The sequence below is a fragment of the Aulostomus chinensis genome, chromosome 1 (assembly GCF_037954235.1).
Source record: "Aulostomus chinensis isolate RoL2024-O1b breed Wild chromosome 1, RoL_Achi_v1.0, whole genome shotgun sequence".
In the NCBI taxonomy this organism is placed as follows: Eukaryota; Metazoa; Chordata; class Actinopteri; order Syngnathiformes; family Aulostomidae; genus Aulostomus; species Aulostomus chinensis.
Window position 1 is genome coordinate 5,455,753 of NC_141320.1, and position 17,608 is coordinate 5,473,360.

The 17,608-nt window shown below is 36.3% G+C and overlaps 1 long non-coding RNA gene across 1 annotated transcript in view; it reads right to left on the reverse strand.

The window, feature by feature from the left end:
- The window catches only part of LOC147270130 (uncharacterized), a 31,295-nt gene extending 14,191 nt beyond the window's left edge, over nt 1-17,104 (reverse strand). Inside the window, exon 1 of the long non-coding RNA XR_015115668.1 lies at nt 17,005-17,104. This is a non-coding gene — a long non-coding RNA (uncharacterized LOC147270130). The remainder of the gene's footprint in view (nt 1-17,004) is intronic.
- Between the last annotated feature and the right edge of the window lie 504 nt (nt 17,105-17,608).

The following is a 17,608-nucleotide window of genomic DNA, read 5'->3' on the forward strand; positions in this document are numbered from 1 at the left end:
AGTCATGTAGTAAAAGTTGCTACGAACCTCAAAATAATGCGACAGTCATGTAGTAAAAGTTGCTACGAACCTCAAAATAATGTGACAGTCATGTAGTAAAAGTTGCTACGAACCTCAAAATAATGCGACGGTAATGTAGTAAGAGTTGCTACGAACCTCAAAATAATGCGACAGTAATGTAGTAAAAGTTGCTACGAACCTCAAAATAATGCGATAGTAATGTAGTAAAAGTTGCTACGAACCTCAAAACATTGCAGTTGTAGTAAGAATTGCTAATGAAGTCAAAATGATGATACCAGTAATGTAGTGATAGTTGCTAATCAAGTCAGTGATGCTTACAGTAATGTAGTTAGTGTTTCGAACAACCTCAAAGTGATGGTGACAGTCATGTAGAAAGAGTTGCTACGAACCTCAAAACAATGCGACAGTGATGTCAGAAGAATTGCTCAAGATCTTAAAATGATGCGACAGTGATGGAGTGAACGTTTCGAATAACCTCAAAGTGATGCTGACAGTCTTGTACTAAGAGTTGCTACGAACCTCAAAATAATGCGACAGTGATGTCGGAAGAATTGCTAATGAACTCAAGATGATGCTAACAGTAATGTAGTGATAGTTGCTAAGAAACTCAGTGATGCTTACAGTAATGTAGTAAGAGTTTCGAACAACCTCAAAGTGATGCTGACAGTCATTTAGTAAGAGTTGCTAATGAACTCAATTTAATGCTACAGTGATGTCGTGAGAATTGCTCATGAACTCAAAATGATGCTAACAGTAATGTAGTGATAGTTGCTAATAAACTCAAAGTGATGCTGACAGTAATGTAGTAAGAGTTTCGAACCTTAAAATAATGCAACAATAATGTAGTAAGAGTTGCTACGGACCTCAAAATATTGCGACAGTGATGTCGGAAGAATTGCTAATGATGTGAAAATGATGCGACAGTGATGTAGTAAAAGTTGCTACGAACCTCAAAATATTGTGACAGTGATGTCGGAAGAATTTCTAATGAACTCAAGATGATGCTAACAGTAATGTAGTGATAGTTGCTAAGAAACTCAGTGATGCTTAAAGTAATGTAGTAAGACTTTCGAACAACCTCAAAGTGATGCTGACAGTCATTTAGTAAGAGTTGCTAATGAACTCAGTTCAGTGCTACAGTGATTTCGTGAGAATTGCTCAACAACTCAAAATGATGCTAAAAGTAATGTAGTGATAGTTGCTAATAAACTCAAAGTGATGCTGACAGTAATGTAGTCAGAGTTGCTACGAACCTTAAAATAATGCAACAATAATGTAGTAAGAGTTGCTACGAACCTCAAAATAATGCGACAGTGATGTCAGAAGAATTGCTAAAGATCTCAAAATGATGCGACAGTGATTTAGAAAGAATTGCTAATGATCTCAAAATGATGCGAAAGTGATGTAGTAAGAATTGCTAATGAACTCAAAATGATGCTAGCAGTAATGGAGTGAAAGTTTTGAATAACCTCAAAGTGATGCTGACAGTCATGTAGTAAGAGTTACTACGAACCTCAAAATAATGCGACAGTAATGTCGTAAAAGTTGTTACGAACCTCAAAATAATGCGACAGTGATGTCAGAAGAATTGCTAAAGATCTCAAAATGATGCGACAGTGATTTAGAAACAATTGCTCAAAAACTCAAAATGATGCTAAAAGTAATGGAGTGAACGTTTCGAATAACCCCAAAGTGATGCTGACAGTCTTGCACTAAGAGTTGCTACGAACCTCAAAATAATGCGACAGTGATGTCGGAAGAATTGCTAATGATCTCAAAATGATACGACAGTGATGTAGTAAGAATTGCTAATGAACTCAAAATGATGCTAAAAGTAATGGAGTGAAACTTTCGAATAACCTCAAAGTGATGCTTACAGTCATGTAGTAAGTGTTGCTACAAACCTAAAAATAATGCGAACGTAATGTAGTAAAAGTTGCTACGAACCTCAAAATATTGCGACAGTGATGTCGGAAGAATTGTTAACGAACTCAAGATGATGCTAACAGTAATGTAGTGATAGTTGCTAAGAAACTCAGTGATGCTTACAGTAATGTAGTAAGAGTTTCGAACAACCTCAAAGTGATGCTGACAGTCATTTAGTAAGAGTTGCTAATGAACTCAATTTAATGCTACAGTGATTTCGTGAGAATTGCTCAAAAACTCAAAATGATGCCAACAGTAATGTAGTGATAGTTGCTAATAAACTCAAAGTGATGCTGACAGTAATGTAGTAAGAGTTGCTTCGATCCTCAAAGTAATGCGAAAGTGAGGTCAAAAGAATTGTAAATGATCTCAAACTGATGCGACAGTGATGTAGTAAGAATTGCTAATGAACTCAAAATGATGCTAACAGTAATGGTGTGAAAGTTTAGAATAACCTCAAAGTGATGCTGACAGTCATGTAGTAAGAGTAGCTACTAACCTAAATTTAATGCTACAGTGATGTCTATGAATTGCTAATAAACTCAAAATGACGCTAACAGTAATGTAGTGATAGTTGCTAATATACTCAAAATGATGCTGAAAGTAATGTAGTGATAGTTGCTAATCAACTCAGTGATGCTTACAGGAATGTAGTAAGTGTTTCGAACAACCTCAAAGTGATGCTGACAGTCATGTAGTAAGAGATGCTTCGAACCTCAAAATAATGTGAAAGTGATGTCAGAAGAATTGCAAATGATCTCAAAATGATGCGACAGTGATGTAGTAAGAATTGCTAATGAACTCAAAATGATGCTCACAGTAATGGAGTGAAAGTATCGAATAACCTTAAAGTGATGCTGACAGTCATGTAGTAAGAGTTGCTACGAACCTCAATATAATGCAACAGTAATGTAGTAAAAGTTGCTACGAACCTCAAAATATTGCGACAGTGATGTCGGAAGAATTGCTAATGAACTGAAAATAATGCGAACAGTAATGTAGTGATAGTTTCGAACAACCTCAAAGTGATGATGACAGTCATGTAGTAGTGGTTGCTACGAACCTTAAAAAATGCAAAAGTAAAGTAGTAAGAGTTGCTTCGAACCTCAAAATAATGCGACAGTGATGTCAGAAGAATTGGTAATGATCTCAAACTGATGGGACAATGATGTCGTAAGAATTGCTAATGAATTCAAAATGATGCTAACAGTAATGGAGTGAACGTTTCGAAGAACCTCAAAGTGATGGTGACAGTCATGTAGTAACAGTTGCTACGAACCTCAAAATAATGCGACAGTGATGTCGGAAGAATTGCAAAAGATCTCAAAATGATGCGACAGTGATTTAGAAAGAATTGCTCATGAACTCAAAATGATGCTAACAGTAATGGAGTGAAACTTTCGAATAACCTCAAAGTGATGCTGACAGTCATGTAATAAGTGTTGCTACAAACCTAAAAAAAATGTGAAAGTAATGTAGTAAAAGTTGCTACGAACCTCAAAATATTGCGACAGTGATGTCGGAAGAATCGCTAATGAACTCAAGATGATGCTAACAGTAATGTAGTGAAAGTTGCTAAGAAACTCAGTGATGCTGAAAGTAATGTAGTAAGAGTTTCGAACAACCTGAAAGTGATGCTGACCGTCATTTAGTAAGAGTTGCTAATGAACTCAAAATGATGCGAACAGTAATGTAGTGATAGTTGCTAATAAACTCAAAGTGATATTGACAGTAATGTAGTAAGAGTTGCTACGAACCTTAAAATAATGCAACAATAATGTAGTAAGAGTTGCTAATGAACTCAATTCAATGCTACAGTGATGTCGTGAGAATTGCTCATCAACTCAAAAAGATGCGAACAGTAATGTAGTGATAGTTGCTAATAAACTCAAAGTGATGCTGACAGTCATGTAGTAAGAGTTGCTACGAACCTCAAAATAATGTGACGGTGATGTCAGAAGAATTGCTAATGATCTCAAAATGATGCGACATTGATTTCGTAAGAATTGCTAATGAAATCAAAATGATGCTAACAGTAAATGAGTGAACTTTTCCAATAACCTCAAAGTGATGCTGACAGTCATGTACTAAAAGTTGCTACGAACCTCAAAATAATGTGACAGTAATGTAGTAAAAGTTGCTACGAACCTCAAAATAATGTGACAGTAATGTAGTAAAAGTTGCTACGAACCTCAAAATATTGCGACAGTGATGTCGGAAGAAATGCTAATGAACTCAAAATGATGCTAACAGTAATGTAGTGAAAGTTGCTCATCAACTCAGTGATGCTTACAGCAATGTAGTAAGTGTTTCGAATAACCTCAAAGTGATGCTTACAGTCATGTAGTAAGTGTTGCTCCGAACCTTAAAATAATGCAACAATAATGTAGTAAGAGTTGCTACGAACCTCAATATAATGCGACAGTAATGTAGTAAAAGTTGCTACGAACCAACAAAATATTGCGACAGTGATGTCAGAAGAATTGCTAATGAACTCAAAATGATGCTAACAGTAATGTAGTGAGAATTGCTAATCAACTCAGTGATGCTTACAGTAATGTAATAAGTGTTTCGAATAACCTCAAAGTGATGGTGACAGTCATGTAGTAAGAGTTGCTACGAACCTCAAAATAATGCGACAGTGATGTCGGAAGAATTGCTAATGATCTCAAAATGATGCGACAGTGACGTAGTAAGAATTGCTAATGAACTCAAAACGATGCTAACAGTAATGGAGTGAAAGTTTCGAATAACCTCAAAGTGATGCTGACAGTCATGTAGTAAGTGTTGCTACGAACCTCAAAATAATGCGACAGTAATGTACTAAAAGTTAATTGGAACCTCAAAATATTGCGACAGTGATGTCGGAAGAACTGCTAATGAACTCAAAATGATGCTAAAAGTAATGTAGTGATAGTTGCTAATCAACTCATTGATGCTGACAGTGATGTCGTAAGTGTTTCGAACAACCTCAAAGTGATGCTGACAGTCATGTAGTAAGAGTTGCTACGAACCTCAAAATAATGCGACAGTGATGTCAGAAGAAATCCTAAAGATCTCAAAATGATGCGACAGTGATTTAGTAAGAATTGCTAATGAACTCAAAATGATGCTAACAGTAATGGAGTGAACGTTTCGAATAACCTCAAAGTGATGCTGAAAGTCATGTACTAAGAGTTGCGACGAACCTCAAAATAATGCGACAGTAATGTAGTAAAAGTTGCAACGAACCTCAAAATATTGCGACAGTGATGTCAGAAGAATTGCAAATGAACTCAAGATGATGCTAACAGTAATGGAGTGAAACTTTCGAATAACCTCAAAGTGATGCTGACAGTCATGTAGTAAGTGTTGCTACGAACCTCAAAATAATGCGACAGTGATGTCGGAAGAATTGCTAATGAACTCAAAATGATGCTAACAGTAATGTAGTGATAGTTGCTAATCAACTCATTGATGCTGACAGTGATGTAGTAAGTGTTTCGAAAAACCTCAAAGTGATGCTGACAGTCATGTAGTAAGAGTTGCTACGAACCTCAAAATAATGCAACAGTGATGTCAGAAGAAATCCTAAAGATCTCAAAATGATGCGACAGTGATTTAGTAAGAATTGCTAATGAACTCAAAATGATGCTAACAGTAATGGAGTGAACGTTTCGAATAACCTCAAAGTGATGCTGACAGTCATGTACTAAGAGTTGCTACGAACCTCAAAATAATGCGACAGTAATGTAGTAAAAGATGCAACGTACCTCAAAATATTGCGACAGTGATGTCGGAAGAATTGCTAATGAACTCAAAATGATGCTAACAGTAATGTAGTGATAGTTGCTAAGAAACTCAGTGATGCTTAAAGTAATGTAGAAAGAGTTTCTAACAACCTCAAAGTGATGCTGACAGTCATTTAGTAAGAGTTGCTAATGAACTCAATTTAATGCGACAGTGATGTCGTGAGAATTGCTCAACAACTCAAAATGATGCTAACATTAATGTAGTGATAGTTGCTAAAAAACTCAAAGTGATGCTGACAATAATGCAGTAAAAGTTGCTACGAACCTCAAAATAATGCAACAATAATGTAGTAAAAGTTGCTACGAACCTCAAAATATTGCGACAGTCATGTCGGAAGAATTGCTAATGAACTCAAAATGATGCTAACAGTAATGTAGTGATAGTTGCTAATCAACTCAGTGATGCTTACAGTAATGTAGTAAGTGTTTCGAATAACCTCAAAGTGATGCTGACAGTCATGTAGTAAGAGTTGCTACGAACCTCAAAATAATGCGACAGTGATGTCAGAAGAATTGCTAAAGATCTCAAAATGATGCTAAAAGTAATGGAGTGAAAGTTACGAATAACCTCAGAGTGATGCTGACAGTCATGTAGTAAGTGTTGCTACGAACCTCAAAAAAATGGGACAGTAATGTAGTAAAAGTTGCTACGAACCTCAAAATATTGCGACAGTGATGTCGGAAGAATCGCTAATGAACTCAAGATGATGCTAAAAGTAATGTAGTGAAAGTTGCTAAGAAACTCAGTGATGCTTACAGTAATGTAGTAAGAGTTTCGAACAACCTCAAAGTGATGCTGACAGTCATTTAGTAAGAGTTGCTAATGAACTCAATTCAGTGCTACAGTGATGTTGTGAGAATTGCTCATTAACTCAAAATGATGTTAACAGTAATATAGAGATAGTTGCTAATAAACTCAAAGTGAAGCTGACAATAATGTAGTAAGAGTTGCTACGAACCTCAAAATAATGTGATAGTAATGCAGTAAAAGTTGCTACGAACCTCAAAATATTGCGACAGTGTTGTCGGAAGAATTGCTGATGAACTCAAAATGATGCTAACAGTAATGTAGTGATAGTTGCTAATCAAGTCAGTGATGCTTACAGTAATGTAGTAAGTGTTTCGAACAACCTCAAAGTGATGGTGACAGTCATGTACTAAGAGTTGCTACGAACCTCAAAATAATGCGACAGTGATGTCAGAAGAATTGCTAATGATCTCAAAATGATGCGACAGTGATGTAGTAAGAATTGCTAGTGAAGTCAAAATGATGCTAACAGTAATGGACTGAAAGTTTCGAATAACCTCAAAGAGATGCTGACAGTCATGTAGTAACAGTTGCTACGAACCTCAAAATAATGCGACAGTAATGTAGTAAAAGTTGTTACGAACCTCAAAATATTGCGACAGTGATGTCGGAAGAATTGCTAATGAACTCAAAATGATGCTAAAAGTAATGTAGTGATAGTTGCTAATCAACTCATTGATGCTGACAGTGATGTAGTAAGTGTTTCGAACAACCTCAAAGTGATGCTGACAGTCATGTAGTAAGAGTTGCTACGAACCTCAAAATAATGCGACAGTGATGTCAGAAGAAATCCTAAAGATCTCAAAATGATGCGACAGTGATTTAGTAAGAATTGCTAATGAATTCAAAATGATGCTAACAGTAATGGAGTGACTGTTCGAATAACCTCAAAGTTATGCTGACAGTCATGTACTAAGAGTTGCTACGAACCTCAAAATAATGCATCAGTAATGTAGTAAAAGCTGCAACGAACCTCAAAATATTGCGACAGTGATGTCGGAAGAATTGCAAAAAAACTCAAGATGATGCTAACAGTAATGGAGTGAAACTTTCGAATAACCTCAAAGTGATGCTGACAGTCTTGTAGTAAGTGTTGCTACGAACCTCAAAATAATGCGACAGTAATGTAGTAAAAGTTGCTACGAACCTCAAAATATTGCGACAGTGATGTCGGAAGAATTGCTAATGAACTCAAAATGATGCGACAGTGATGTCGGAAGAATTGCTAATGATCTCAAAATGATGCGAAAAGTAATGGAGTGAAACTTTCGAATAACCTCAAAGTGATGCTGACAGTCATGTAGTAAGTGTTGCTACGAACCTCAAAATAATGCGACAGTAATGTAGTAAAAGTTGCTACGAACCTCAAAATATTGCGACAGTGATGTCGGAAGAATCGCTAATGAACTCAAGATGATGCTAAAAGTAATGTAGTGAAAGTTGCTAAGAAACTCAGTGATGCATACAGTAATGTAGTAAGAGTTTCGAACAACCTCAAAGTGATGCTGAAAGTCATTTAGTTAGAGTTGCTAATGAACTCAATTCAATGCTACAGTGATGTTGTGAGAATTGCTCATTAACTCAAAATGATGCTAACAGTAATGTAGTGATAGTTGCTAATAAACTCAAAGTGAAGCTGACAGTAATGTAGTAAGAGTTGCTACGGTCCTTAAAATAATGCAACAATAATGTAGTAAGAGTTGCTACGAACCTCAAAAAAATGTGACAGTAATGTCAGAAGAATTGCTCAAAAACTCAAAATGATGCCAACAGTAATGTAGTGATAGTTGCTAATAGACTCAAAGTGATTGTCACAGTCATGTAGTAAGTGTTGCTACGAACCTCAAAATAATGCGACAGTAATGTCAGAAGAATTGCTCAAAAACTCAAAATGATGCCAACAGTAATGTAGTGATAGTTGCTAATAAACTCAAAGTGATGCTGACAGTCATGTAGTAAGAGTTGCTACGAACCTTATGCAACAATAATGTAGTAAGAGTTGCTAATGAACTCAATTCAATGCTACAGTGATGTCGTGAGAATTGCTCATAAACTCAAAATGATGGGAACAGTAATGTAGTGATAGTTGCTAATAAACTCAAAGTGATGCTGACAGTCATGTAGTAAGAGTTGCTACGGACCTCAAAATAATGTGATGGTGATGTCAGAAGAATTGCTGATGATCTCAAAATGATGCGACAGTGATGTCAGAAGAATTGGTAATGATCTCAAAATGATGCTAAAAGTAATGGAGTGAACGTTTCGAATAACCTCAAAGTGATGCTGACAGTCATGTAGGAAGAGTTGCTACGAACCTCAAAAAAATGCGACAGTAATGTAGTAAAAGTTGCTACGAACCTCAAAATATTGCAACAGTGATGTCGGAAGAATCGCTAATGAACTCAAGATGATGCTAACAGTAATGTAGTGAAAGTTGCTAAGAAACTCAGTGATGCTTACAGTAATGTAGTGATAGTTGCTAATTAACTCAGTGATGCTTACAGTAATGTTGTAAGTGTTTCGAACAACCTCAAAGTGACGCTGACAGTCATGTAGTAAGAGTTGCTTCTAACCACAAAATGATGCTAAAAGTAATGTAGTGATAGTTGCTAATGAACTCAATGTGATGCTGACAGTCATGTAGTAAGAGTTCCTACGAACCTCAAAATAATGTGACGGTGATGTCAGAAGAATTGCTAATGATCTCAATATAATGCGACAGTGATGTAGTAAGAATTGCTAATGAAATCAAAATGATGCTAACAGTAATGGAGTGAACGTTTCGAATAACCTCAAAGTGATGCTGACAGTCATGTACTAAGAGTTGCTACGAACCTCAAAATAATGCGACAGTAATGTAGTAAAAGTTGCTACGAACCTCAAAATATTGCGACAGTGATGTCAGAAGAATTGCAAATGAACTCAAGAGGATGCTAACAGTAATGGAGTGAAACTTTCGAATAACCTCAAAGTGATGCTGACAGTAATGTAGTAAGTGTTGCTACGAACCTCAAAATAATGCAACAGTGATGTCGGAAGAATTGCTAATGAACTCAAAATGATACTAACAGTAATGTAGTGACAGTTGCTAATCAACTCATTGATGCTGACAGTGATGTAGTAAGTGTTTCGAAAAACCTCAAAGTGATGCTGACAGTCATGTAGTAAGAGTTGCTACGAACCTCAAAATAATGCAACAGTGATGTCAGAAGAAATCCTAAAGATCTCAAAATGATGCGACAGTGATTTAGTAAGAATTGCTAATGAACTCAAAATGATGCTAACAGTAATGGAGTGAACGTTTCGAATAACCTCAAAGTGATGCTGACAGTCATGTACTAAGAGTTGCTACGAACCTCAAAATAATGCGACACTAATGTAGAAAAAGTTGCAACGAACCTCAAAATATTGCGACAGTGATGTCGGAAGAATTGCAAATGAACTCAAGATGATGCTAACAGTAATGGAGTGAAACTTTCGAATAACCTCAAAGTGATGCTGACAGTCATGTAGTAAGTGGTGCTACGAACCTCAAAATAATGCGACAGTAATGTAGTAAAAGTTGCTACGAACCTCAAAATATTGCGACAGTGATGTCTGAAGAATTGCTAATGAACTCAAAATGATGCTAACAGTAATGTAGTGATAGTTGCTAAGAAACTCAGTGATGCTTAAAGTAATGTAGAAAAAGTTTCTAATAACAACCTCAAAGTGATGCTGACAGTCATTTAGTAAGAGTTGCTAATGAACTCAATTTAATGCTACAGTGATGTCGTGAGAATTGCTCAACAACTCAAAATGATGCTAACAGTAATGTAGTGATAGTTGCTAAAAAACTCAAAGTGATGCTGACAATAATGCAGTAAAAGTTGCTACGAACCTCAAAATAATGCAACAATAATGTAGTAAAAGTTGCTACGGACCTCAAAATATTGCGACAGTCATGTCGGAAGAATTGCTAATGAACTCAAAATGATGCTAACAGTAATGTAGTGATAGTTGCTAATCAACTCAGTGATGCTTACAGTAATGTAGTAAGTGTTTCGAATAACCTCAAAGTGATGCTGACAGTCATGTAGTAAGAGTTGCTACGAACCTCAAAATAATGCGACAGTGATGTCAGAAGAATTGCTAAAGATCTCAAAATGATGCGACAGTAAAGTCAGAAGAATTGGTAATGATCTCAAAATGATGCTTAAAGTAATGGAGTGAAAGTTTTGAATAACCTCAGAGTGATGCTGACAGTCATGTAGTAAGTGTTGCTACGAACCTCAAAAAAATGGGACAGTAATGTAGTAAAAGTTGCTACGAACCTCAAAATATTGCGACAGTGATGTCGGAAGAATCGCTAATGAACTCAAGATGATGCTAAAAGTAATGTAGTGAAAGTTGCTAAGAAACTCAGTGATGCTGACAGTAATGTAGTAAGAGTTTCGAACAACCTCAAAGTGATGCTGACAGTCATTTAGTAAGAGTTGCTAATGAACTCAATTCAGTGCTACAGTGATGTTGTGAGAATTGCTCATTAACTCAAAATGATGCTAACAGTAATGTAGTGATAGTTGCTAATAAACTCAAAGTGAAGCTGACAATAATGTAGTAAGAGTTGCTACGAACCTCAAAATAATGTGATAGTAATGTAGTAAAAGTTGCTACGAACCTCAAAATATTGCGACAGTGATGTCAGAAGAATTGCAAATGATCTCAAAATGATGCGACAGTGATGTAGTAAGAATTGCTAATGAACTCAAAATGATGCTAACAGTAATGGAGTAAAAGTTTCGAATAACCTGAAAGTGATGCTAACAGTAATGGAGTGAACGTTTCGAATATCCTCAAAGTGATGCTGACAGTCATGTAGTAAGTGTTGCTATAAAACCTCAAAATAATGAGAAAGTAATGTCGTAAAAGTTGCTACGAACCTCAAAATATTGCGACAGTGATGTCAAAAGAATCGCTTATGAACTCAAGATGATGCTATCAGTAATGTAGTGAAAGTTGCTAAGAAACTCAGTGATGCTTACAGTAATGTAGTAAGAGTTTCGAACAACCTCAAAGTGATGCTGACAGTCATTTAGTAAGATTTGCTAATGAACTCAATTCAATGCTACAGTGATGTCGTGAGAATTGCTCATAAACTCAAAATGATGCGAACAGTAATGTAGTGATAGTTGCTAATAAACTCAAAGTGATGCTGACAGTAATGTAGTAAGAGTTGCTACGAACCTTAAAATAATGCAACAATAATGTAGTAAGAGTTGCTAATGAACTCAATTCAATGCTACAGTGATGTCGTGAGAATTGCTCATGAACTCAAAATGATGCGAACAGTAATGTAGTGATAGTTGCTAATAACCTCAAAGTGATGCTGACAGTCATGTAGTAAGAGTTGCTACGAACCTCAAAATAATGTGACGGTGATGTCAGAAGAATTGCTAATGATCTCAAAATGATGTGACAGTGATTTAGTAAGAATTGCTAATGAACTCAAAATGATGCTAAAAGTAATGTAGTGATAGTTGCTAATAAACTCAAAGTGATGCTGACAGTAATGTAGTAAGAGTTGCTACGGTGCTTAAAATAATGCAACAATAATGTAGTAAGAGTTGCTACGAACCTCAAAATAATGTGACAGTAATATAGTAAAAGTTGCTACGAACCTCAAAATATTGCGACAGTGATGTCGGAAGAATTGCTAATTAACTCAAAATGATGCTAACAGTAATGTAGTGATAGTTGCTAATCAAGTCAGTGATGCTTACAGTAATGTAGTAAGTGTTTCGAATAACCTCAAAGTGATGCTGACAGTCATGTAGTAAGAGTTGCTACGAACCTCAAAATAATACGACAGTGATGTCGGAAGAATTGCTAATTAACTCAAAATGATGCTAACAGTAATGGAGTGATAGTTGCTAATTAACTCAGTGATGCTTACAGTAATGTAGTAAGTGTTTCCAACAACCTAAAAGTGATGCTTTTAGTCATGTAGTAACAGTTGCTTCTAACCTCAAAATGATGCTGACAGTAATGTAGTGATAGTTGCTAATAAAGTCAGTGATGCTTCCAGTAATGTAGTAAGTGTTTCAAACAACCTCAAAGTGATGCTGACAGTCATGTAGTAAGAGTTGCTACTAACCTCAATTTAATGCTACAGTGATGTCTATGAATTGCTAATAAACTCAAAATGACGCTAACACTAATGTAGTGATAGTTGCTTATAAACTCAAATGATGCAAACAGTAATGTAGTAAGAGTTGCTTCTAACCTCAAAATGATGCTAAAAGTAATGTAGTGATAGTTGCTAATGAACTCAAAGTGATGCTGACAGTAATGTAGTGATAGTTGCGAATGAACTCAAAGAGATGCTGACAGTAATGTAGTAAGAGTTGCTTCGAACCTCAAAGTAATGCGACAGTGATGTCAAAAATATTGTTAATGATCTCAAACTGATGCGACAGTGATGTAGTAAGAATTGCTAAGGGACTCAAAATGATGCTAACAGTAATGGAGTGAAAGTTTCGAATAACCTCAAAGTGATGCTGACAGTCATGTAGTAAGTGTTGCTACGAACCTCAAAATATTGCGACAGTGATGTCGAAAGCATTTCGAATAAACTCAAAATGATGCTAACAGTAATGTAGTGATAGTTGCTAATAAACTCAAAGTGATGCTATGTAGTAAGAGTTGCTACGAACCTTAAAATAATGCAACAATAATGTAGTAAGAGTTGCTACGAACCTCAAAATAATGTTACAGTGATGTCAGAAGAATTGCAAATGATCTCAAAATGATGCGACAGTGATGTAGTAAGAATTGCTAATGAACTCAAAATGATGCTAACAGTAATGGAGTGAAAGTTTCGAATAACCTCAAAGTGATGCTGACAGTCATGTAGTAAGTGTTGCGACGAACCTCAAAATATTGCGACAGTGATGTCGGAAGAATTGCTAATGAACTCAAAATTATGCGAACAGTAATGTAGTGATAGTTGCGAATAAACTCAGTGATGCTTACAGTAATGTAGTAAGTGTTTCCAACAACCTAAAAGTGATGCTGTCAGTCATGTAGTAACAGTTGCTTCTAACCTCAAAATGATGCTAACAGTAATGTAGTGATAGTTGCTAATAAACTCAGTGATGCTTACAGTAATGTAGTAAGTGTTTCAAACAACCTCAAAGTGATGCTGACAGTCATGTAGTAAGAGTTGCTACTAACCTCAATTTAATGCTACAGTGATGTCTATGAATTGCTAATAAACTCAAAATGACGCCGACAGTAATGTAGTGATAGTTGCTAATGAACTCAAAGTGATGCTGATAGTAATGTAGTAAGTGTTTTGAACAACCTCAAAGTGATGCTGACAGTCATGTAGTAAGAGTTGCTTCGAACCTCAAAGTAATGCGACAGTGATGTCAAAAGAATTGTTAATGATCTCAAACTGATGGGACAGTGATGTCGTAAGAATTGCTAATGAACTCAAAATGATGCTTAAAGTAATGTAGTGATAGTTGCTATTAACTCAGTGATGCTTAAAGTAATGTAGTAAGTGTTTCCAACAACCTCAAAGTGATGCTGACAGTCATGTAGGAAGAGTTTCAAACAACCTCAAAGTGATGCTGACAGTCATGTAGTAAGAGTTGCTAATGAACTCAATTTCATGCTACAGTGATGTCGTGAGAATTTCTAATGAACTCAAAATGATGCTAACAGTAATGTAGTGATAGTTGCTAATAAACTCAAAGTGATGCTGACAGTCATGTAGTAAGAGTTGCTACGAACCTTTAAATAATGCAACAGTAATGTAGTAAAAGTTGCTACGAACCTCAAAATAATGCGACAGTGATGTCAGAAGAATTGCTAATGATCGCAAAATGATGCGACAGTGATGTAGTAAGAATTGCTAATGAACTCAAAATGATGCTAAAAGTAATGGAGTGAAAGTTTCGAATAACCTCAAAATGATGCTGATGGTCATGTAGTAAGAGTTGCTACGAACCTTTAAATAATGCAACAGTAATGTAGTAAAAGTTGCTACGAACCTCAAAATATTGCGACAGTGATGTCGGAAGAATTGCTAATGAACTCAAAATGATGCTAACAGTAATGTAGTGATAGTTGCTAATCAACTCAGTGATGCTTACAGTAATGTAGACAGTGTTTCGAACAACATCAAAGTGATGATGACAGTCATGTAGTAAGAGTTGCTTCTAACCTAAAAATGATGCTAACAGTAATGTAGTGATAGTTGCTAATCAACTCAGTGATGCTTTCAGTAATGTAGTAAGAGTTTCGAACAATGTCAAAGTGATGCTGACAGTCATGTAGTTAGAGTTGCTACTAACCTCAATTTAATGCTACAGTGATGTCTATGAATTGCTAATAAACTCAAAATGATGCTAACAGTAATGTAGTGATAGTTGCTAATAAACTCAAAGTGATGCTGACAGTAATGTAGTAAGAGTTGCTACGAACCTCAAAATAATGCGACAGTGATGTCGGAAGAATTGCTAATGATCTCGAAATAATGCGACAGTGATGTAGTAAGAATTGCTAATGAACTCAAAATGATGCTAACAGTAATGGAGTGAACGTTTCGAATAACCTCAAAGTGATGCTGACAGTCATGTAGTAAGAGTTGCTACGCACCTCAAAATAATGTGACAGTGATGTCAGAAGAATTGCTAAAGATCTCAAAATAATGTGACAGTGATGTCAGAAGAATTGCTAATGATCTCAAAATGATGCTCACAGTAATGTAGTGATAATTGCTAATCAACTCAGTGATGCTTACAGTAATGTAGTAAGTTTTTCGAACAACCTCAAAGTGATGCTGACAGTCATGTGGTTAGAGTTGCGAATAACCTAAAAATGATGCTGATTGTAATGTAGTAAGAGTTGCTACGAACCTTAAAAAAATACAAAAGTAATGTAGTAAGAGTTGCTATGAACCTAAAAAATAATGCGACAGTGATGTCAGAAGAATTGCTAATTATCTCAAAATGATGCGACAGTGATGTCATAAGAAATGTAATGAACTCAAAATGATGCTAACTGTAATGTAGTGAAAGTTTCGAATAACCTCAAAGCGATGCTGACAGTCATGTGGTTAGAGTTGCGAGTAACCTAAAAATGATGCTGATTGTAATGTAGTAAGAGTTGCTAATTAATGTAGTAAGAGTTGCTAAAAAATGATGCGACAGTGATGTTGGAAGAATTGCTATTGAAATCAAAATGATGCTAACAGTAACGTAGTGATAGTTGTTAATCAACTCAGTGATGCTTACAGTAATGTAGTAAGAGTTTTGAACAACCTCAAAGTGATGCTGACAGTCATGTGGTCAGAGTTGCGAGTAACCTAAAAATGATGCTGACAGTAATGTAGTAAGAGTTGCTACGAACCTCAAAATAATGCTACAGTGATGTCGTAAGAATTGCTAATGAACTCAAAATGATGCTAACAGTAATGTAGTGAAAGTTGCCAATGAACTCAAAGTGATGCTGACAGTAATGTAGTAAGAGTTTCGAACAACCTCAAAGTGATGCTGACAGTAATGTAGTAAGAGTTGCTACGAACCTTAAAATAATGCAACAGTAATGTAGTAAGAGTTGCTACGAACCTCAAAATAATGCAACAGTGATGTCAGAAGAATTGCTAATGATCCCAAAAAAATGTGACAGTGATGTCGAAAGAATTGCTGATGATCTCAAAATGATGCGACAGTGATGTAATAAGAATTGCTAATGAACTCAAAATGATGCTAACAGTAATGGAGTGAAAGTTTCAAATGACCTCAAAGTGATGCTTACAGTCATGTAGTAAGAGTTGCTACTAACCTCTAAATAATGCAACAGTAATGTAGCAAGAGTTGCTACGAACCTCAAAATAATGCGACAGTGATTTTTGGAAGAATTGCTAATGATCTCAAAATGATGCGACACTGATGTAGTAAGAATTGCTTATGAACTCAAAATGATGCTGACAGTATGGTAGTGAAAGTTTCGAATGACCTCAAAGTGATGCTGACAGTCATGTAGTAAGAGTTGCTACGAACCTCAAAATAATGCAACAGTGATGTCAGAAGAATTGGTAATGATCTAAAATGATGCGACAGTGATGTTGTAATAATTGCTAATAACCTCAAAATAATGCGACAGTGATTTAGGAAGAATTGCTAATGATGTCAAAATGACGTGAAAGTGATGTTTGAAGAATTGCTAATGAACTCAAAATGATGCTCACAGTAATGTCGTGATAGTTGCTAATAACCTCGAAATGATGCTAACAGTCATGTAGTAAGAGTTGCTAATAACCTCGAAATGATGCTTACAGTGATGTAGTAAGAGTTGAAACTAGAACAACAAACTGTCCTCTGATGGTTGGACAGGTTGCTTTGGTCCGTCCTCTCACTCATCATTAAAAGCCCTTATTACTAATCATTCATCCAATCTGACACTCACGTCTGCAGTGGGGAATCCCCAGCAACCCGCGGCCCACATGGAGCAGTCTCGGCCAATCACGTGGGGCCTGCAGCGGCACCGACCACCAAATGACTCGCAGGTTTCACTCTCAGCTCCAACCTCATGGCAGGCACAAGGCAGGGCGCCGTTGTTGAAGAGAGCCCAAGAGACACAGCTGAGCTGAGACAGAATGGAGACGAAGGACAGGAGGGATGACAGAGAAAAAGGAAATGTTAGCGAGACATTTTAGGAAAATTAGTTTAGTGGGGAAAAGGTTCTTAGCCAAACTTGCTAAATGGAAGGACAACAAAAAACAAAGATCTTCAAAAGAAAATTAGCACAAAATGAAACCCTGCAAGAGAAAGTAAATCAAGAACTAAATATTCTTGAGGCTCAGGTCTTTAGTTCCAATGCTTGTAAATGATATCTGAATGCATTCACAACCCAAATCTGAGCAGACAGAAGCGTCCCAGTCAGGCCCAGTTTAGTTCCTTTAGAACATTCAGGGATACAGAACATGGACCAACTCAGGCTTGGAGACACCGACTTGACATGAAAGCTGTTGAGGCCACAGTTGCTGATGAAGTGGTCAGATTTCTCCAGT